The sequence below is a fragment of the Durio zibethinus genome, chromosome 11 (assembly GCF_047325235.1).
Source record: "Durio zibethinus cultivar Kanyao isolate XHJ-2024 chromosome 11, ASM4732523v1, whole genome shotgun sequence".
Classification (NCBI taxonomy): Eukaryota; Viridiplantae; Streptophyta; class Magnoliopsida; order Malvales; family Malvaceae; genus Durio; species Durio zibethinus.
Window position 1 is genome coordinate 15,224,998 of NC_143172.1, and position 23,217 is coordinate 15,248,214.

Below are 23,217 nucleotides of genomic sequence, written 5' to 3' on the forward strand. Positions count from 1 at the left end.
GATATAACAAAGAATGGTAGAGAGAAAAGAAGGAGCAGAAAATAAAAAGTAAAAAATTAAAATTTTTATTTAAAAATTTTTGCTTCTTTTTTTGAGTCAACTTATGTTTGATTTTTTTGCCAGTTGTGCCACCCTTTTTTTTTTTTATCAGCTCAGAGTTAACGGCACGTGTGTTTTATTCTCTTTGTTTTGTTCAAAAAATTCTTACATTGTTATAGCTTAATAATAGTTAATCTTTATTAGTATAAAATAAAATAATTAATTTTGAATTAAATAATTATTTAAATATTTAATCTTAAAATAAACATTTAATCAAAAATTTTCTATAACGTCTGAAATAAGGTGCCCAGGGTGGCAGGGACACCTAAAATGCATTTAGAGGTGCTGTTTTAGGAAGACAAGTTGAACAAATTTTCTTTAGATAAAAACTTTAAAAAAAAATTATTTAATACATTATCAGATGAGTTTTTAACTTAATGGACATATATTTTTAATACATTATCAGATGTTATATATTTTTAATTAATTTTTTTATTTTTAAATATATCTTAATGGACACATATGACCTAACTAATTTCACTTGTAACATTAAAAATTTACACTGATAATATATTTAATAATTTCTCAAAACTAAAATAAGAAGAAAAGTGGAATCAATTAAAGTCATAGATTATTATGATGTCAATTGATCCACACACAATGAAAAAAATCATTTTTTTTACCCGAATAAGAATACAAATAGATATTATATTGTAAGAATAAGAATGGATCTAATTTTAAATTTTTTATTTGATATATAGATGACGACAGATTATATAATACATGTCTCATACCCGTAGCTATATCCTACATATATATTTAGTAAATAAATTTTTATTAAATAATATAAATTATCATTTTAAATTAATTAAAAGTAATATATTTTATTTAAAATATATATATTAATATATATTTATAAAAAAACTCACATAAATATACAAAATAAAATTTCTTAAAACAATTAAAATATAAATTTAATTTTTATTTTTTAAAAAGGTTACAGATATTGAGGAACGAAAATTATTCATACTCATTAAATATTTGTTGGATATGAATACATGAATGGATATAATATAAAAATCTAAAAATGAAGATGAAAAATACTCTACTCACTTTATAATCTACCCACTAACATTTTCATATATTACAAATATTTTTATAATTTTATCGCATCTAATTACATATATTTATGATTTTAATGGTATCAATAATGAATATATCAAGGCCATCAAAATATACATTAGAAAGTAGAAAAAATATGGAAAGGGTCATCATAATTTATATTTACAATTGAAATTTTCTCAAACAATAGAGCTTAAGATTCTAATTTGAAAGATTTTATTTTGAATCTTGAAACGAGAGATTAATTTTTATTTGTGTAGTAGTTCAATATTACATGTACAAAAAACTATATTAGAATTTTAGAATGAAGCTTTGAGATTAAATTATATAAAATTTATGCATATTTTAAAATCATAACATTGTACATAAATATATAAAAGTTAAAGCCTTTTAATAAAAGAGAAAATAATCCAATGTGGATAGTTTACTTTTTTGACAAATGGATGGGTTTAAAAAATAACCATGTGTTCTTTAATAAATGTATTTTATTTATTTAAAATATTATTATTTTTTACAGCAATATTTTTATTACTTAAAAAATAATTAGTTAGACTAAATTAATTACATTTATTACCTTTTAAATATCTAATATTTTTACCTTATATGAATAAATTACAATTAATTTGGTCAATAATACAAATAAAAGTAGAAACTAAATAAAAATTTAATTACTTATGAATATTTTTCCATCTTATATAAATATGTAAAAGTTAAAAGCTTTAATAAAAAAAAATAGTCTAATTTGAATAGCTTATAATTTTGACATGTGGATGGGTTTAAAAAATCACTATGTGCTTTCTAATAAATGTCTTTTATTTATTTAAAACATTTTTATTATTTTTATGGTAATATTTTATTACTTAAAAATAATTAGTTAGACTAAATTAATTACATTATTACCATTTCAACTATCAAATATTTTCATCTTGTATAAATAAGTTACAATTAATTTGGTCAATAACACAAATAAAAGTAGGAACTAAATAAAAAGATAATCACTCATGAATATTTTCCCATAACTTCTAATTACTAATGAAAAATTAAATAAAATTTAAAGTAATAAATAAGGAAAGAGAAATTAGTTATTTAATGAGTTGACAATAATGATATCGTTAATTAGAAAAATTTTGTTTTTTATTTTAAAATATAGATAGGCAAGAAATAATAATTAATAATTTTGAAGGAAATATCACATTAATTTCATTTGTTTTATTAATTATTAAATTATATGGTTAATAATAGTAACTTTTTAATGATAATGTCTCTTGATAGCAATATAAATAAAAATATTCTTGTAAAAAGAATATTAAGTAAACCGAATTAACTATTCTTCAACTTTGTTTTATTGCAAATTTGTTTTTATTATATTATAAGATATTTTATTTTATAGTATTACTTGTAACTCTTTTATAAGTTTATTGAGGTTTACCTCATATTTTTTGTTTGTCAATCATTAAGTTTTATTTTTAGGATAGCAATTTTATCAACTATATATTTTAGTATAATATTTTCTTTTATAATCTTATATAAATATATAAAAGTCAAAACCTTTTATATAAAAGGAAATAATTTATCGTGGATAACTTGTATTTTTTATATGTGGATGGGTTTAAAAAATATTATATAAATATATAAAAGTGAAATCCTTTGATAATATAAAAAAATAATTTAATGTGGATAGTTTACATTTTTAACATGTGAATAGGTTTAAAAAATCACCATGTGTTATCTAATAAATGTATTTTATTTATTTAAAACATTTTTATTTTTTATAGCAACATTTTTATTACTTAATAATAATTAGTTAGACTAAATTAATTACATTTATTACCTTTTAAATATCAAATATTTTTATCTTATATGAATAAATTACAATTAATTTGGTCAATAATACAAAAAAAAAAGAAACTAAATAAAAAGCTAATTATTTATGAATTTTTTTTCATCTTATATCTTATGTTATATAGTTTATATATCTTATATAAATATATAAAAACCAAAGTCTCTAACAAAATGGAAATAATCTAATGTGAATAATTTAAATTTTTGACATGTAGACAATTTTAAAATTTAGCATGCGTTCAAAATTAATTATGCATTTAACATTTAAAATCTAAAATTTAGAATTTAATTGTAAAATAAATTTAATCTAAATTATCTTAATCCATTATTATAAAACACATTTAATGATTCTTATTAACATTTTATTTTTAAATGATTAATTTATTAAAATAAATTAAATACTAAATCAAAAGTAATAGTATCTTAAATTGACAAAATTTATACTTAATAATTAGAATAATCAAGTATAATGTATATTCAAAACACTTAGAAGATATGAAAAAAGAGATTCTGAAATTAATATAATAATAATAATAATAAAATTAATTTGATTTGACAAACTAAAATTAATTTTAATTGATTTGATCATATGTTAATTATTTTAAAATCAATATATTAAATATATATGTATAGCTTAAAAGGTGGAGCCAATAAGTCATATTTTTTAAAAAATTAAAAAGTATATTTTTAATTAATATAATTCAATAGTTAAATATTAGTAATTGAAAAAAAGACATTAAATTATTTTATTTTTTAATAATAGCAATAAAATTTTTAATACATTTCATATGAATTTAATGAAAGTGATTTAAGATAAATAATAAAAAAATGTAATCAATTTGTTTTCTAAAATTTTTTTAAATTAAAAATATATCAAATAAAATAAAATACATTTATTAGAGGAAGTATATTATTTTTTTAAGACTGTCCACATGTCAATAATATAAATAATTCACATTGGACATTTTTCTTTTTTTTACCAAAGATTTTGTCTTTTATATATTTAAATAAAATAATAAAATAAATTTAAATTTAAACTATTATTGGAAGATTAAATTTCAAATTTATATATTGGCTTTCTAATATTACGATATTACATTAAATAGAGAACTTTCTACCATTTGAGAAAGGAATTTAAATTACTTCCACTTAATTAATCCATATAAAAAATACTTTAAAAATTTATTGCCCATTAATTATCTGACATTCGAATAAAAGCTTATAATATTTGAAAACAATATAATCAGTTAAACAATTAATATATTTATTATAAAAATAATTTATTATTTTTATTATTTTATTTAGACAAATTTTACCTACCATTAAATTAGTATCACCTAATATTGATTTGATTTTTATATTTTATAGTTTTTTATATTTATAATTTAGCATCAAATATAATAAAAAAAAAAACCAACAATCACGTAGATTATTGCTGTAATGCTTAACTCTAGTTTCAATAATTAGAGTTCTAATTCTGATAATCTTAAATACTAAAAATTATAATCTAAAAATATCAATTAAAATGCATGTACATGGAAAAGCAAAAAAAATTAATCAATAAACAAGTATGAGTTTTCTAATAAAAGTTTTGAAATTGATTATTTAATAGTTATTTTACATATATAAATATGTTGATTGCAATCAAATTATTAGGTTTTTAATATATAAAAAGATTTAGAATTAATTTTAACATGTATTTCTCATATTATAAATTTTTAAAATCTTTTGTTTGATAAATTTGTAAAAAATTAAAATAACTTATTTTAGAATAAATGATTGTCCAATAAAAAATACTATTGTTAAGCATGGAAAGGTAAATTTAATAAAGTACATTTGAATTTTATTTAATATATAAATTATAATAATAAAATGGATGTAGTATACACAAATTAATAAAATTCAATATGATAATTAATTTAATTTAAAAGATATAAAAAGATGAATTTAAAATTCATAAAATACGCATAAATATTTCAAGCTTGCTATTAAATAGATATCCAGCAAATCTTTAAATTTGAAAAATAATTATAAAATAATATTTATAGTTATGTGTGCTTTATCATACATTTTATACTAATTTTACAATACAAAGATTTTTTTTTTAAATTTAAGTTTCTAAACACAATCTATAAGTTTTTGAAAAAAAATAAAATAAAATATGTTCTCCAATTTTAAGTACAATTATATATAAAGAATTTTTTATACTTTAATTTAAAATTGAAATAATTACAATATATATATTGAAAACTTATTAGCTTTATAAATGAGATGGTGATCCAAGAGGGGGGTAAATTGGATTTTTTCAAATTCTTTCCAAACAAATGATTTCAATATAATTGGATAAAAATTAAAACCAATATTAAAATATGATGCAAACAATAATAAATTGATAAATTATAAGCAAATATGACTATAATCAAAATAAAGAAATAAGGATAGAGAAATCAAATATAAGAATTTATAGAGGTTTAATAATTCTCCAGAAGGCACCTACTTCCTCACTTTTGGTTGTTCACATCAAGAATTCAATTCACTATATTTGAATTGAAATTACAATCATATATTTTTCTCACTAAGGCTTAAGCTAAAAACCTTATACTCTTTACTTTTTAAGTTAAGTAGTAACCTTTCAATTTCATAAATTTAAGAGGATACCTCACCTCTTGATTACAAAATCACTTAATAACAATGTAAACTTAAAACACTTCTCAAAGGCTAAGTATTTACCTAATGAAGCATAAGGAAATGTGATGAATGAAGAACAACAATATTTTGGATACAAGAAATATAAAGGATATTGAACTTAAGCTCTAAAAACTCTTAATTCTAAGAGAAAATGAAAATATAACTTGTTAGCATATGCTTTCTTGCTTCATAAACTTTATTGATGTGTTGGAATGGCTAATATATAGAGAAAATGAAAAGCCAACTGTTGGAAATGCTTGAAAAAAGAAAATAGCCACTGAAAGCATGAAAAAATAGCCATTGGACACATCTTGGGCATGACCTGATCAATCATTTTCATGAGAGGATCGGTTGATTCATGTTTTGAAGCCAATTTTGCCTTTAAAAATGCCTACCCGATCGATCCCTTTATGTAAGGGATCGATTGGTTCAAGAAGGTGATCAATCACCTATATAGGGTGATCAATCCCTTTTTCATGCACGAGCACAAACTTATATTCTGTAAGAAAAATCAATCGATCCCTTATTGAGGGGATTATCCTATCCATGGCTGGTTGGTTGTTTCCTGTTTTGCACTCTACTCACTAATTTGATCATATCTTAAGTTATACAAATTTAAATTACAAATCGTTTGAAGATTTAGAAACTAGACTTAAAGGGCTTTCTATCCATATAAAATTTATTACCTAATTTATTGTGTACAAATTATAGTAAATTTTTAAATCTACCATTTTATATAGTTTTTAGATAACTGCAGAGTGTCTAGTAAAAATTCAAAAATTTTTCTTAAAAAATTTGGATTTTGATTTTGCTTGATCCATTAGAAAGTAAACTCAAAGATTTTTTCAACTATATAAAATTCAAATATTAAAATTTTATGAATTAATACAAAAAAATAAAACAAGTTCAATGTTAAAAAACTTTATTATTGTAAAACCACTTTCTTCAGTTAATCTATTTCTCAAAATCAATTTCATAAAAATTATATTAAGTGAAAAATGAATAAGTTTATTTTAAAAACAACAATTGGACTTTCATTTAAGCTCAAAAAAATTATCTTTAAAGATAAATTTGATTTAAGAAATATAAAAACAAAGAAAGATTTGTTTGTACTTTAAAAAATATATTATTTATTTAGTACTAAAATATAAAACTTAAAAATATGTACTAACTAAATCTTTTTCAAAATCTTGATTAAGCTCATTTAGTTTAATGTTTTATAATTTCAAAATAAAGATCAATTCAAGACTAACAAAACTTAAAAGAAAGATAATATTTTTTGAAAACTTAATTAATGTAAATAATTTTATAAAACTTAAAAATCCCATGCTTTGCATGGATCAAAAACTGGTATATATATATATGACAATATAAATAGTAAATTGAACATGAAGTGATAATTTGTGTTGTTAATAACCTTAATTAAAATTTTAATATGTACGCTTTTAAATTTTAAGAAATATCCAAATTATTACTTATTTTTTTATGTGTAATCCGGATCAAGTTAGTCATTTCTATACCGTACAGACTCATTAAATTTCAACGTCCTGAATTTGTCACTACATTTTTGGTTAATTAAAAGTACTGTTAAACGTTACCTAAATCAAGTTCAATATCCTCATTCTTATGGCCAAAAACAATTTCAAGTTTGGGTTACCCATAGCTACCATACCTAAATCATATAGTCTTTTACAGTGCTGGATCTACATTGTGATGTAAGGTGTTCATTTGACTCCCAAAAATGGAAAAAAAAATGGAAAATTTTAAGGAAAAAACACTCCCAAAAAGTTTCTCATGAATACTTCAAAAATTAAAAAATTAGAAAATTAGAAAAAAATTTCTCTCTAGACAACCCCAAATTTTTTTCATAAATATTTTATTTGGTCGATAAAATTGATAACCCCATAAATAATTTTTATATATTATAAGTGCATACTTGAAAAAAAATCTTGTTGGATCCCGTACCCTGTCTTACGATGGTAGTTACAATCTTAAATCTGGACCTGGGGATAATTCTGATTGAGTTTGCATCCAGTCGAGTTGCAAGATTGTAATTTGTCAAACCATGGAGATAAGTGGCTAAGGGTTGATGACGAGGACTAAGATAAAGGCTCAAATCTCTTAAAGACTTATTCATATGTGCCAAAACAAGAAAAAGAACAGGAATTAATCCTCTAATTCATAACTCAACTGCACATAATCTTTGGAACAAAATTCAGCCCTGCGCATGCGTGACTACACGATTCCACAACTAAAAAAAAAGCTAAATGATCAAATTTCAGAGGTGGGGATAGGTAGGATGGAAAAAAAGAAAGAAAGATGCTAGATAATGAGTAACTTCTTCTGATCCCAATATATTAAGAGAGCACAAGAAAAAATAATTTACAAGAAAACTGGAATGCATAAGCAATGAATACACATACATCCATCCAAACATACTTACATACATATATATGTATATATGAATGTATGCAAGTTCTTTTAAATATAGGGTCCAAGAAAGAAATGAGATGACGATTTTGTTTCCAACAGCAAACTTCCACGGATCTAACAGTTTTTTTTTTTTTAACATAGAAGGCCACAGCCAAGGATAAGAAAAAGGATTACAGGTGCTGGGATTCAAACCCCAAACCTACTAGATGCCACCTCTTAAAGATGGTTACATGAACAAACTAAGCTAAGCTTCGGGTTCGGATCTAACAGATATTTGACAGTATGCTCATAAAATTCCTTCCATTAGGATGTGAAAAATGTCAGAAATTCAACATGCTAAACAACAAAGTGAGAAATAAATGCAGTAACAAAATTTATGCTGCTAAACTAACCTGAACAAGTTTATCCCTAAAATAAACAATTAGTACCAACAAAATCAGCAGGATGAGCTTAACTAACATCTTCTTGGTGGAGGCAATGCGAGAACAAGAAAAAACACCACAATTTTAGTATTAAGTCCTCAGCAATATCCTAGAAAAAATGAAAAGTAACTTTAACAAAAACTTTAGATTGTTAGTGTGCGAAGCACTTGTAGCATTGAGTCAGTAAAGCCTAATTTGTTGACTGAATGATATGACAATGAAGCTGATGATTTCCTCATTTAAGACTAAAACGTGCAAGGCATGTAGATATTATATCATGGGGAGTAATGCATAATTTGCTGACTGAATAGTGTGACTGTGATGATGATGATTTCCACATCTACCATAAGTACATGCATAAGATATAGACATTATATCCTGGTAACATAGTACTAACAATGAGATTGGAAGAAACAGAAAGCTCAAAGCAAAATAACACTCAAACTTGAAACATAGAGAGAGATTTCTAAACTCAAAACTTTAACATATAGAGAATATATTCATTTTAGGTCTCAGGGGCCAGAATGTTTCAAAATTGAAACTTTACTTCACAAGATTGAATTTCGTAATGTGTAACATTTAAACCAATCCCAATGTTCAAATTTCAATATACCACAAACCCCAAATAAAACAGAAAGTATAGATTTACAGAAGAACTAACCTCAGCATGCAAGAAGGACGAATACAGAGGATATAAAAGGCCAATTCCGTAAAGCTGTTTCTACTGGATAAAAATGTTTTAATGCTATAAAAGGAAATCAGGAATCACGGTTGTTTGTGCAGAAACATTCAAAGGCTCTTCAGCTCTTTGTCGAGATTTATGCCTGCCATGGCAATAACTACTCTTCTCTTTTTCTTTCTGACCAGTATCTTCTCTTTCCTCAGCATTCTTCTCCCTTGCACTTCTATGTTTTCTCTCTTTACCATGACTACGGTGTTTTCTCCTTCTTGAACTAGGATTTCCATAATCAACTAAATTTCCTTTTGTTTCCACATGAGGATCTGTATGTTGTTTTTCCTTTCCTTTTCTCTTGCTAGATGCCTTACCAGGAAGGTTGCTTTGAGATGAAGTGGGTACCATATCTTTCATACCATAAAGAAAATCACGTACAGCACCTGAAAGTGAATCATCCTTGTACTCGGCCTTCTTCACTCCAACTGGTTTTGCATCCACTTCATCCAATTTCACCACCACGGGCCTAGGCTTGGCATGATTTGATTTTCTCTTTGGGACAAGTGATTCCTCAGTAAGTTTAACAAGATCATCAGCATTATCATTGATATTACCCTGTAATGTTGGGTCATTGGCAGGAGGATAATCATTTGAAATTATTTCACTCTTCCCCAAAGGAAGATAATATAACCCATGGCGCTTACGATGCTCAGCTAACAGAGATGTGGCCTCATTTGATTCCTCAGAGTCTGCTTCGATCTGAAGGTTAGAGAAAGAAACACCATCCTTCTCCTCATATGGAATTCCAAAAGAAAATAAGTTTGATGAAGGTGGTTCAATATCAGCACAGATCATTTCCATGCCAACAAGGTTCTCCACAAGCATTAACCCATCTGGTAGATAAACTTTTCCCTGGGCGCTTAAAGAGACAGGACCAAGCTCCTTGGAAAAGGCGTCATGCATCAGCTCAATGGTTTTGGAACATTCCACTCCTCTTCTCTCTAAATCCTTTTCCCCTTGAACTGAAGAATTAAGTAATTCTAGTTTTGTCAAGTCAATAAAGCCAAGCACATTCCGGGCTCTCTCCTGTACTTCCACATCAGGGCTTTCGAATAGAGGGCCTAAAGCCAATTCAACCAGATTCAACAGGTTTAAAATGGATTCATTGGTGATAGAAGCAGAGGTATATGTCTGCCCACGTGTAACAGTAGCATCTGCACCATTTTCAACAGACAGATTGTCAAATGATTCGTAGGACACAGATGCTGAAACTCCTGAACGTAAATTATCAGGAGATGCAGAGGAAGCAGTACTTCCCCATTGCATAAGGTAAGTACTTAGACAGAAAACTAACACTTTAAAGGCAGACTGAATATAAATTGCCCTAATATGTGGGGGCAACAAACAAGTGCGAGGTTGTAATAGTGCTTCCATAAGTTCTAAAGGGTTTCTTGAAAACTCAACATATTCTCCAGATGCCCAAGCAGCAGCAGATAATACCCTATGCAAGAAAGTATTTCCAAGTAAAGCAGGATCAATCAGCAGATCACGACTGACATGAACAAGTTCTGGCCTAACATCCTTGACCCTCATACCAATATCAATTAGCTGATTTTCAATTTCTTCTCCCTTCTGGCAATGTGGGATTTTTGACATCTCCCCAAGAAGAGATACATACCAATCGAAGTCAACAATAATCTCATATAAATTCCTAGAACAAGTTGATAAAATAGAACCAAGAATCTCATTACAAAACTCAGGATCAGATTTAAGAGCATAATTGACCAAAACTCTGGAAATTTCAGCCACACTATGTTCAGACACCATTGCCATCACAAGTCGCAATGACCCAATCTTAATGTTAGGATCTGCATCACTCAATGACTTAATCACAACTTCCTTATTTTCTGACACTGCCCACAAGTGCTTTGGTGCTACAATAGAAAGAGCCCGCAATCCAAGATACTTGAGATTCGGATCCTCATCCACCAAAAACTCACGAATCTTTCCCACCGCAAGCCTCACAGCAGAGTCATACTCGCTCAAACTAGTAACGACAGTCTGGACACACTCAAACAACAAGGACTTCGCTCCAGTTCTTCTCATATGATCACAAATCGGCTCAACAACCCGTTTCGCCAACCTTGGTTCCAAAGAAGCCAACTTCGTAAAAATCTTCAGCACCTTAATCAAAATCCAATTGTTTTTGGAATTAACCAAAATCTTATAAAATTCAGGTGCCAATGGAAGATATGATCTGGCATCTTTACAAGCAAGTTCACAAAACACCCCGACAACAGCAGACAAAATCTGAGGATCCGAATTCTCTAAATTTTCAACCAAACGTTTAAAACACACCCTAACAGAATCAGGGTATTTCTCAAAAACCCTTAAAACTACAGCTATTGCCTTCTTTCGGACATAAAGTTTATTACTAGACAGTAAAATGAAAACTTCCGGGGTCAAATCTCTAGCAAGATCAACATTAGCAATTCTAGATAAGCATTGTAGAGATAAACTTACTTCAAACTCATTTGTACTGGTAAGATCCTTACGCAGATGATTAGTTATAAGGAGAAGAACAGGGGTGGAATCATGGAAGGAAAGTGAGATTCCATGGTAAGCGATTTTTTTGTGGGAAAAACGAGGGGAAGAGAGGACTTCCAAGGCATGGAAAGTTGCGAACGACATGTCATGGAAGTGAAGGGAGGAAAGGTAGGAGAGTTTCAGGAGAGCTGTGGATTTGGTTGAGAGGTCAGTGGATTTGATTTCTTTACGGATTTCTTCCAGGGCTTTCGAAATAAAAGCTTGTTCACCGATCAGTTGTTGCCTTAGGCCTTTGATTAGGTCCTCTAAGGTGCGTTGAAACAGGGAATCCATTAGTGATGGACCTGACATTGCCAAGTATTGGGGAAAAGGAGATTTGGTGTTTGACAATTTCGGGTTATTTGATGGAATTTGGCATTGGAATATAGGAGGTTTTTGGGTAGGAGCAATGGAAGGGAGAAGAGAAATTCGCTGGGAATTTTGGGTTGGAGAACGAAGGAGTGTTTTTTTTTTTAATTTTTTGTTAATTATTATTTTAATGAAAGAAACGACAGAGGATGATGGTATTCATCGTGTTAATCGAATACGAATGTGGTACCTCACAAAAACAGGTTTGTTTGGTTGTACGGAAAATACTGGCAAAATTTGGGGTTTTTGTTATACGTGGGAAATTTGGGATTTAAAGCTAGCTTCCTATGATTTGATGAGAGATGTTTTACGATGTAACTTTAAACAAAGATAAATATCAGAATCAAAGGAATTTGTCAACGAAATTATTAATATAGTAATTAATTACTCCATTATTTATTAGTATCCTAAAAATAATATACTCCTTTTGTTTTAAATTGCGAAAAACATCATCATTAGTATAATTAATATTAAATTTTAATTTTTTTTATAAAACTAATATCTCTTGCTTCCTCCCTCCGTCCTATCCATTCAATTCAAGTTATGGATTTTGGTGCAAAACTGGCATATCCACCTGACATTTCACTTTTCCCTCTTTTATTTTTATTTTTTTATTTTTTAATCTGATTTTTTTAGGTGTTTTGATTAAATAATTTTTTAAATAATAAAGTTAAAGAGACAAAAAAATCAATATTCAATAATTTTTATTCCTTCTTATCGAATTGATTTTTTTTTTTTTTAATTTAGAAATCATATCACAATGTTTTAATTAAAAAGTAAGCAGGAAACGGATTTAATTTATTTTACCACAAATACATATAAAAATATATATTTTATTATCTATTTATTTTATTTTATATTTTTATATATATTAATAAAATTATTATTTAATATTGTAATTTTATAAAATACTATATATTTATAGATTATTAAGATATAATTTATTAAAAAATAATAATCATATAATAAAAATTTTAGATTTTAATTTTTGAAAGGTTAAATTATGCTATTAATCTCTGTACTACATGTAAATTTCGAATTTAGTCTCTACATTATAATTGTAATATTGAAAGTTTCTATACTTATTACTATTTGAAATTAAAGTCTAATATGTGACAATTGGTTATTTACTCCATTAAATTTATGATATGGTATGTTGACTACACGATGTGTCATTGATTGGATGACATGGATAAAAATGTTAGGTGATTTAAGTTTTTTTATGACGTGAATTTTCCACCTGTATCATCGAACAATTGTAAAAAATCATAAAATTTCTAACCCTTTTCCTTTTTGCTTTTTACTTAAAATTCCCTAAACCTTTTTTATCCAAAAAAGCTTTCTTTGATCGAACCTTAAACTTTTTTTTAAAAATCAAATCCATTCGACTGAACATTAGAGGGTAGCAAAACTTTTTAAAGCTTCGAACGATTCGAAAAAAACATGATAAATTGTTTAAGCTTTAATTCAAAAACCCAATGTTCATATTTTTTATCCTAAAGAGTCGAAGAATAAGAGACAACAAAAAAAGTTTTGTAGAAAAGAAAAAGTCTAATAAAGTGAAGAAAAGTACAAAAAAGAACAAAAAAGATGAATATTCAAAGGTATTGAAAGATGAGTATTATCTACATTTTGGGTTTTTTTTTTTAGATTATTATATTAGTTTTGTATTTGGAAAGCATATGTTGTCATTTTCGTGGTCTAGTGTGTTATTTTGTTTTGTTTGCCACTACTAATGATAATTTGACCAAAGAACTTATGTAAAGAATAAGACACATTGCACATGTGTCTATCTATTGCTTACATTATTTAGATGGTTTATTTGGTTGGAAAAGTTTAAGCATGCACATGATTATTTTCATAATATTAAGGTTAAATTATTCTATTAATTCTTATACCATAAAACACATTATCATATGAAAACACATTATGCTATAAAAGCAAAGTCAAATTATTTTCAATAAGTGGTTAGAAAGCACCTTATCATCTAATGGTGTTTGATTTTATATGTGATTAGACGTAACAAAATATGTGTTTAATTGGTTAATATTTAATTAGTCAAAAGTTAAGTTAATGTGTTTAACCGATTTCATTTGTTGTTTGTTTTTACTTGATAGTATGACATTTGATGGGTGTAGAGCAAAATACCATCAGGGAGGGAATATGCAAGAACCCCGAGAAAAGTTCAAAATGTAAATGGGTTAGTAGCAAATTATGATGAAGATTGTGATCATATATGTTATTAGAATATATTACGTACAATCAAGGAATATATTAGGTCAAATTCAATGAGAGTTTATTTTGTTAACGATAGGAAGACATTAGATAATGGGTTGAAGTTTTTATGTGATGATATGAATGTACTAGAGATGGTTGACCAATTAAGGAAGAATTGGGTTATAGATATATATATATATATGTAGAGTAGTTAAACAAATACATTAAGGATAAAGAGGTGCTAAATGTAATAATTGAACCAATTGAAATTGTTGAGGTTTGTGAATCAAGTAATGAAGTTATGATTTTGACCAGTGATGCAATTAATGATGGCACATGTCATATACCTTCGACATCTAGCTTCGAGGATTTTCACAGTGACATAGAAGTAGGTAATGCGTGGATCAAAGATATAAGTGACTAAACATCAAAAGGTGAATGTAATGGATGGAGGGTTGATTTTAACTAGAGATGTAGAGGAACATGCAATAGATCATAGGTTAATTTTTACTAAAAATGCAAAGGAACATATAGTGGATCAAGAGATGATTGTTAATGGAGATACAGAGGGTTTTGCAAGGGTTAAAAGGGAATATGTAGGGTATGAAAGACCAATTCTTAGTGAAGATACAAGAGAAGATATAGGGGTTGAAAGAAAACATGCAGAGGATGAAGGATAAATTGATGTAAAGATATAGAGGGACAAGTAAGGGATAAATGAAAAATTGGTAGCAGTGATATAAAGGGACAAGTAGTGGATGAAAATGTATATAGAGGGGATGAAGGGGTTAGTGTTATTGAAGCTCTAAGGGATTAAGCAAATGATGAAAGAAAAGATACAAAGGATGATACTGAAGGGCATATGGATAAGAATAAAAGTGATTCAAGTGAATTTAAAGAAAAAAGGTTGGTCGATGTGATTGTTGATTCGGATTTACATGATAAGTTTGAGGTTGCAAGGCAAAAATTGAAAGAGTATGTTGATAAGAAAAAAAAGATATGCCCTGAAACTTTAAATAGTGAAAAAGATGATGATGATGATCTTATTAATGCCCTTGTTTAGAATAAAAGATGTAGTAGTTAATGTTCTAGGCCTAATCTAGATTTTGGCAAGGTTAAAAGGTATGAAAATGAATATTTCGATTCATCAGACCTTAGTAGCTTTAAAGACACTAATGGACCCTTAGATTATTATGCACAAAGAGTACAATCTAATAATAAGCACTATAATCCAAAAGCACCCATCATTAATTTTGTGCTTAGACTTAGGTTTGAAAATCTAAAAATTTTCAAAAATGTGATGGCTAACTTTTCAACATAGGAAAGGTTTGAGTTTAAGTATATAAAAAATGATAAAATCAGGGTTAAAGCTGTATGTACTGTCAAAGGTTACAAGTGGACAATCTTGCGCTCTTAATGTAACACTTACAAAATATTTGTCATCAAAATATAAGAGAAAAAGCACTTATGCCTACCTACCTCTAAAAATAAAAAGGTGATAGTAGCTGTGATTACAAAAAAGTATGGTGAGGAGATTATTACTATGCCTTTCATTAAGCCTAGACATTTAAGAGCACTAGTGAGAAAAGATTTAGGTGTCATTATGTCATTGATTATGAGTAGGACAGCTAAATGTGTGGTTATTAAAAAAATGAAAAAAAAATATAAAGAAGAATTTAAAGCCTTGAATGACTATGCTAAAGAATTAAAAGCAACAAATCTTGGAAGCACTGTATATGTAACAACTCATAGGGCAACACTTAAATTAGACCCTATCTTTGAAAAGATGTATGTCTATTTTGGAGCCCTTAAACAAGGTCTTCTAGAAGGATGCAGACACATTATTGGATTAGATGGATGCTTTTTAAAAGGGTTAGTCAAAGGACAATTACTTGTGGCTATTGAAAGGATATGAATGATTAAATGTTCCTAATTGCATGGGTTGTGGTGAAAAAAAAGAATACTGAAACTTGATCTTGGTTTATAGACCAATTATGTCAAGATTTGAATATTGGTGATGAGCTTGACTGGTTAATCATAAGTGATATGTAAAAGGTATATATTTTTATTTACTTATTTTAATGGTTTTATAAAATTTTTGTTTAGGATTCACATTAATATTTCTTTCTTTGTTCATGTGCTAAGGTCTTGCAAAATCTATTAGAGAGTTACTTCCATTAGTTGAACAAAAAATATGTGCTAGGCATATCTAAACTAAATGAGGAAAGTAGAATAGATGTAAAGACTTACAAAAGTAATTTTTGATTTTTGCTAAGTCCCCGAACCAACCAGAATTGAAAAAACAATTGGATATCATGGCAAGCATTAAGTGAGGGATAAAAGCAAATGATGATTTATTAGAAAAATAACATGTCCAAGATTAGAGTCAAGGTTTTTCTTTTCTAAAATAATTAAGGTTGATATGATTGATAATAACATGTGTGAAACATTTAATGAGGTCATCTTAGAAGCTAGGTGTAAGCCTATAATTAGTATGTTTAAGGACATGATGATGTATTTGATGAAAAAAATGGTTAAAAAAAAGAATATATAAATAAATGAAAGACTAATTATAGACCTAAGATGCTTGAAAAACTTGAAAAGTCTAGGAGACTTTGTGGTAAATGGAAAATAGAATGAAATTGAGGTATTAGACATGAAGTTTTCTAGGATGATTTTCAAAACCAGGTGAAAGAGAGTTACACTATGATGTTGTAGCAATATTTTTGTAGTTACAGGAAATGGGACATTTTTTAGATTCCTTGTTAGCATGCAATGTCTACCATTATGTATCAAGAGTTTAATCCCATGCATTGCCTTTATGGTTCAACAAGGAAAACTATTTAACTGCCTACCATTTTATGTTAAATCCTATCAAAGGTTGATTATTTTGGTCAAAAAGTATAAAGAGCCTAGTCATGCCACCATTGGTTAAAAAAATGCCTAGTAGACATGCTAAAAAAAAGAGAAAGGAAGCACTTAAAAGAAAGAATAGAACCAAACTTTCAAGGGTTGAAAGACTTATGATATATGATTTTTCCATGAAGAAAGCTACAACAAGTAAAGCTATCTGAGAAGATCTAAATTTGTATAATTTATAAGATTTATACTCATGATTTTTTTTCTTAGACATTTTACGATGTCATATAGTTGTTCATTTTAAATGTGATTTGAATTTATTAAGATATGTTATTTTAAATAAATAGGTAAGTGGTGTTGAAACATCAAGACCTCAAAGTGGACAAAAAAAGAAAAAAAATGTCAAAAGATATGTGTACTAATGTTGCTAGTGGACTTTATTGTAAGGTATAAAACATGTTTATTGATATAGCTATTTGACTTCATTTCAAGGTATATGACTTCATAACCTTGTATGTTTTATGTTTCATGAAAGATAATGCTCAAAGATCAAAAGTAACACCTCCTCAAAGAGTTTTTACTTTTGTTACACATAAGGTAATTAGTTATCTAATACGTTTTATTTCAGTTGAATTTGTGTATATGGTTGTTAAGATATTGTACTTTTGCAATGAAAAAAAATGGTGACACCACAACACAAGAATGGAAAAAAAAAAAAGAAACCATGGCCATGTGGAGAAAGGAAATGTTTATACCAAGACTCTGACAGTGGATTCTTAATACTAAATGTAAGTATTTAAGTTGTAAAATTCTATAAATAAAACATGTTTGGTGACAAATTATTTATGACATTACCTTTTTATATTTAAATAAAAAAGCCTAAAAAACCTGGTGAAATGATCATAGGCAAACAAGACATGAAGCCTAAATCTTGCATTACTAGAAATCAATTACTAGTAACCCTTACACCTAATTTTCTTTTCAAACTATATTGAGTCAAGTGACAATGTTCAAATATTAATTTAACATGTAATTCCTTTTTTTTTACAATAAGCACAAAGGAATAGCGTGGTTGCGAGGAAAAAAAAGGTAATGACTAAGGATTTCACACTAACCTCAACTCAACAAAGTACATTAACAAAAAAGAAATAAATAGTTTGCCTCAAAAAACATATGATTTTTGTCATTTTTTGTCATTTTTGTTGCTTTTGATGGTTGTGATTGGCTTTTGCAAATGAACTATGATTTATGATCTTTTTGTAAAACTTAGGATGTTATTGTGATTCAGGGAACTATTTTTTTTTTAATCCTATCGTACGATTGGGGTTTATATGATAGCAAAATAAAACCATACCAATAGGGTGAATATGATAGATTGCTTTTGTATAGCAAAACATATTGTTGGATTTGAAAATTGTACATTATGCATTTGTGCTTGAAATAAAAAAACCTTACAGTTTCATGTATATTTTGTTATTTTTTAAAAATGTGATGCATATGGCATATGTGGTACAAATGACATAAACAAAATAAATCCTAAGGAGCAAAGTTTTGACATTACTCAAAAACTCATAAACCATGTACAAAGACAATTACTACAACAAAAAACATCTATTTCATTAACTTAGATAAACATTTACAAAAGGGTTAGAAATTCACCCTTTATTACATCGTCCCTACCATGTCCTCTTATGAAATACAATAAAATTAACCAAGTCATTATGAAAACCAATTTGTATATCTTTTTCTCCCTTGATTGCCTTTTTTAATCCAAAATATAAGTTTTCAATTTTGTCTCTAATACCTTAATCTCAACATTTAATGTAGTCACTTTATCACATAAGTCTTTATTAATGATTCTAGAAGACATTTATTTAAAACATCAATTTTCCCTCTTAAGCTTAGCTACGATCCTTATTAGTGCTTTATTTTTTTCTTTCAATATCAAATTCTCTTTATCCAAATTCTTATTAGCATCCCTTAAGTTAATAATCACTTCTTTTGTATGGTCATCACCTATTGGTGGATCATGGAAAAAAAAATCTACATCTCTTATCCTGCATAGTTTATCATTAACAACAAAATGAACAATCAATTTCTATATACAAATCTATAACATGCAAATAAATTCCTCAAGCCATTGCACAATTTCATACCTTATAATTGCTGCATCAAAAAAATCTTCTTTCAAAATTATCATCACTTGTTGATGTAACGAAATGAGATATCACTCCATAATAATTGTAGACACCGATTTTGTCCAGGTCTACTATTTTATTTTATTTTTATAATAATAATAATATTTAACAAAACAAAACAAAAAAGAAAAAAAACAAAACAGAAAAAAACAAAACAAGTAAATAAACAAAAAAAAAAGAAAGAAGTCAAGGAGTTGGTGCGATGCCGAGCTGCCTCGACCAACTCCTTGACCAGCTCCTTATCAGCAACCCAACCAGCCCTCCCGACCAGCTTCCTGCCAGCCACCCTACAGCTACTAACTAACCACCCTACAGCCAGCAAAATCCCACTTAATTGAAACTCTATAAAATCAACACATAAACTTCAAAAAAAAAAAAAAAGAAGAAAGAAAAAAAAATGAAAAAATTTTTCAGGTGAGAGCTCTGAAACAAAAAAAAATTTTCCAGCTTGAGGGTTCAGGAACGAAAAATTTCGATCTACCCACCCAAACACCCAAAATAACCAAACACAAAAATCAACCGAAAACAACCACAAACAGAACCGCCACAAAAAAAAAAATCAAAACAGAAACAAAAATAAAAAAAAAATATAGTCCTCGCCTACGGCGAGGAACCTCAGCGCCAAACTTCCTGCACGAAGAAGAGAAAGAAAGGTCAGCTTCAAAAAAAAAAAAAAGGAAAGAACGCAAAAAAAAGAAAAAAATTTTTTTGTGGCCGAAACTTTGAAGACAGATCTAGGAATTTTGACACTCCTTTTGGTGAAAAGGAGGTCAGATCTACGCTCAGGGGGTCGAGAAGAGCTTGTGGGAGAATTTTAGAATTTTTCGACCACCGGCGACGGCGGCTGGAGACCGACGGCGACGACGGACGGCGGCGGCACCGACGGTTGACCGGCGATCTGCTGAAGAAGAAGAAAAAAAAAGTTTTTTTTTCTGGAAAAATGAAAAACTGACCAAAAAAAAATTTGAGCCTTTTATATAAACTGCCAAAATCAAAACGACGTCGTTTCATTAAAGGCCCAAAACGACGTCGTTTTAAGCCCGAAGATCCGCGCGTCAACCCGCGACCCGACCCGGGGTCCGCGCGCCAGACCCGCCACCCGCTTCCTTCATCCGCTCTGTCCGGTCTGACTGGACCGGACCGAACCGCCATACAAAACCGAACCGGTACTGAACCGTCGAACCAACCAGACCGAACCGAACCGTCGATCCAACCGCCGAACCGGTCGACCGCCCGGACCAGCATTGACCGGACCGTTGACCGGTCCGGTTTAGGTAAAAAAAAAATTTTTTTTAAATTTTCTAATTTTTTTTTATTATTATTATTATTTTTTTGTTATTTTAAATATATTTTTATATTTATGCATGATAAATTTATAAATTTGTTAGAATAAATGTTTAATCGTTTTAATAATAATAAAATTAAAAACAAATAATAATTAAAATATATTAAAATGCTTTAAAATAATAATAATAATTTTTCCTGCCTAGATGTTGGAGGGAATAAAAATATTTTTCTAAAACAGTAATTCTGCCTAGATGTTGGGGGATTATTGTTAATAATAAATAAACATAAGAAATTTTTAATTAATTTTCAAAAATTATTAAAATCGAACTTGCTTCAAAAATCAGCCTAGATGTTGGGGATTTTTAGAGATGTTCGTATTTTCTTAAAAAAATGAAACCTTAAGCGCTATTTCTTAATCCTAGGTTTCTAAAACCCTTAAAAATCCAAAATCCATTAAATTCAAAACCGCTCGAAATCCAAAATCCTTGAAGTCCAAAGTCCGAAAAATCCTAAGAACACGTGTGAAAATTCTATTGGAAGCAATTTGTTCTCGAATGTCGCCTAGATGATGGGGTATTTAGGAAATTTTACTTCATTAAGTCTTTTCACACGAGTTCATAATTCATATTAATAATAAGATTAATAAATAAAAAGTATAATAAAATTGAGATTTTAAATATAAACAGTCGCACCTAAGCTCTGCCTAGATGTTGGAGAGTCGGGGTGGTCTCATTATATTTAAGAATCCAACTCTTAAATTGCATTTTATTAATAATAAGATTAATAAATAAAAAGGGTATAATAAAATTGGGATCTTAAATATAAACAGTCGCACCTAAGCTCTGCCTAGATGTTGGAGAGTCGGGGTGGTCTCATTATATTTAAGAATCCAACTCTTAAATTGCATCTCATTTTACATGACATTCATTAGCATACATACGTTATCGTATTATCATCAATAATTGTCTGCATTATTCTCTCTTTAATTTACTCATGGTACTCTGCCTAGATGTTGGAGAGTCACCAACAATTTTCTGTAAAGAGTGTTATTTCATTTTAAGGATTGTTGTGTTAAATCTTAAGCGAAAAGAGTTACTTTAAATTCTGCCTAGATGTTGGAGAATTTTAAAATAATTCTTTAACTTAAGATTTTCTCAATATTCCTAAATAAAAATTTTAGCAAAAAAAAAATATTTTTTTTAAATGAAGGAAATTAATGTTAAATTTAAAACTAAAACCATTTTTATCCGACATTGAAAATAGCGCATAGTTGAATGGTACCAATTTATGGACGTTGTGGGGGTGCTAATCCTTCCCCACGTGTAACCGACTCCCGGACCCAACCTGATTTTTCGTAGATCGAAATATATCTTTTTGATAAACTTTAAACCCGTTTTTATAGTTTTATTAAAAAGATAAACTTTTGGGTGGCCAATCACACCCTAATAAAGATTGGTGGCGACTCCCTCGTTTTTATTTTTCTCAATTTTAAAACAACTCGTTTTTACGTCTGGCGGTCTCAAAACCGTTATGACAGCTTGGCGACTCCGCTGGGGACTTATTTGAGAGTCAGGCCAAAATTTTAATTATGCGCTATTGACAATGGTTGGATTTAATTGATTTTATTTGATATTTAATTTAATTTCTTTTATTCAAATTTTTTTTTTCTGAAAACAGTCATGTTAATAAATGAAATAAATTATGTGCTAGTTATTACTTCATTTTTTATTTTGGTTTTTGATTTATTCATGATTAATACATTACCTTGCACACACTTTGCATATTCACTTGCATACATGAGCTTTATACCCGGGCTCCGTCCTTTTAGGAGGAAATGAAGTAGCTACGCTCTCGTGAGGTGATAACCTTCGCATTTGCTAGCGAAACACTTTCACTCAGATTGAACCCATTCCGTTAGTAGCCTGTAATGGGTGAGGATCGGGGAACCTTACTAGTCTATAATGGACGATGATGTGAGGAATAGTCTGGGAACCTTTAGACATGCAAATCTTAACCCAGCATATAATGAGCCGTAAAGTCCAACTTTAGGATAGAGCCATACTGTCCCTTTTGTGAAAAGATTACCTAAATTAGGACACTATGTATATTCTGTTATGCTTGTTCATTCATTTACTCAGTTTTATTTATTTGTTTTATTTACATTATTGATTTGTTTTATTGTCTTCAATTTTGTTGCATGCATCATATAGGTACCATTTTTAAAAGGGTATTGTTTTGGACCAATCAAAAAAAAAAAAAACTTTCAAAAAACCTAAAGGATGTCATCTGTGTGTAAGAGCTACTTAGAGGTCAAGAGCCATTTAGAAAGTATTCAGAGGAAAGAAGGAGATTGCTTAGTAGATGGTCACATATCGGTGCTACTACAGTCAGTGCATGTGGATCTCAGTCAGAATAATATATCAGAATTGGAAACCATTTGGAAACAGTGAAGAATGGAGAAAAAAGAATCTTTTTCCAAGAA

The 23,217-nt window shown here is 28.3% G+C and overlaps 1 pseudogene across 1 annotated transcript; it reads right to left on the minus strand.

The window, feature by feature from the left end:
* Positions 1-9,070: 9,070 nt before the first annotated feature.
* LOC111290681 (AP-3 complex subunit delta pseudogene) lies at positions 9,071-12,495 on the minus strand (annotated as a pseudogene). Its single transcript, XR_016346405.1, has one exon. The product of XR_016346405.1 is annotated as an AP-3 complex subunit delta pseudogene (transcript).
* Positions 12,496-23,217: the final 10,722 nt, after the last annotated feature.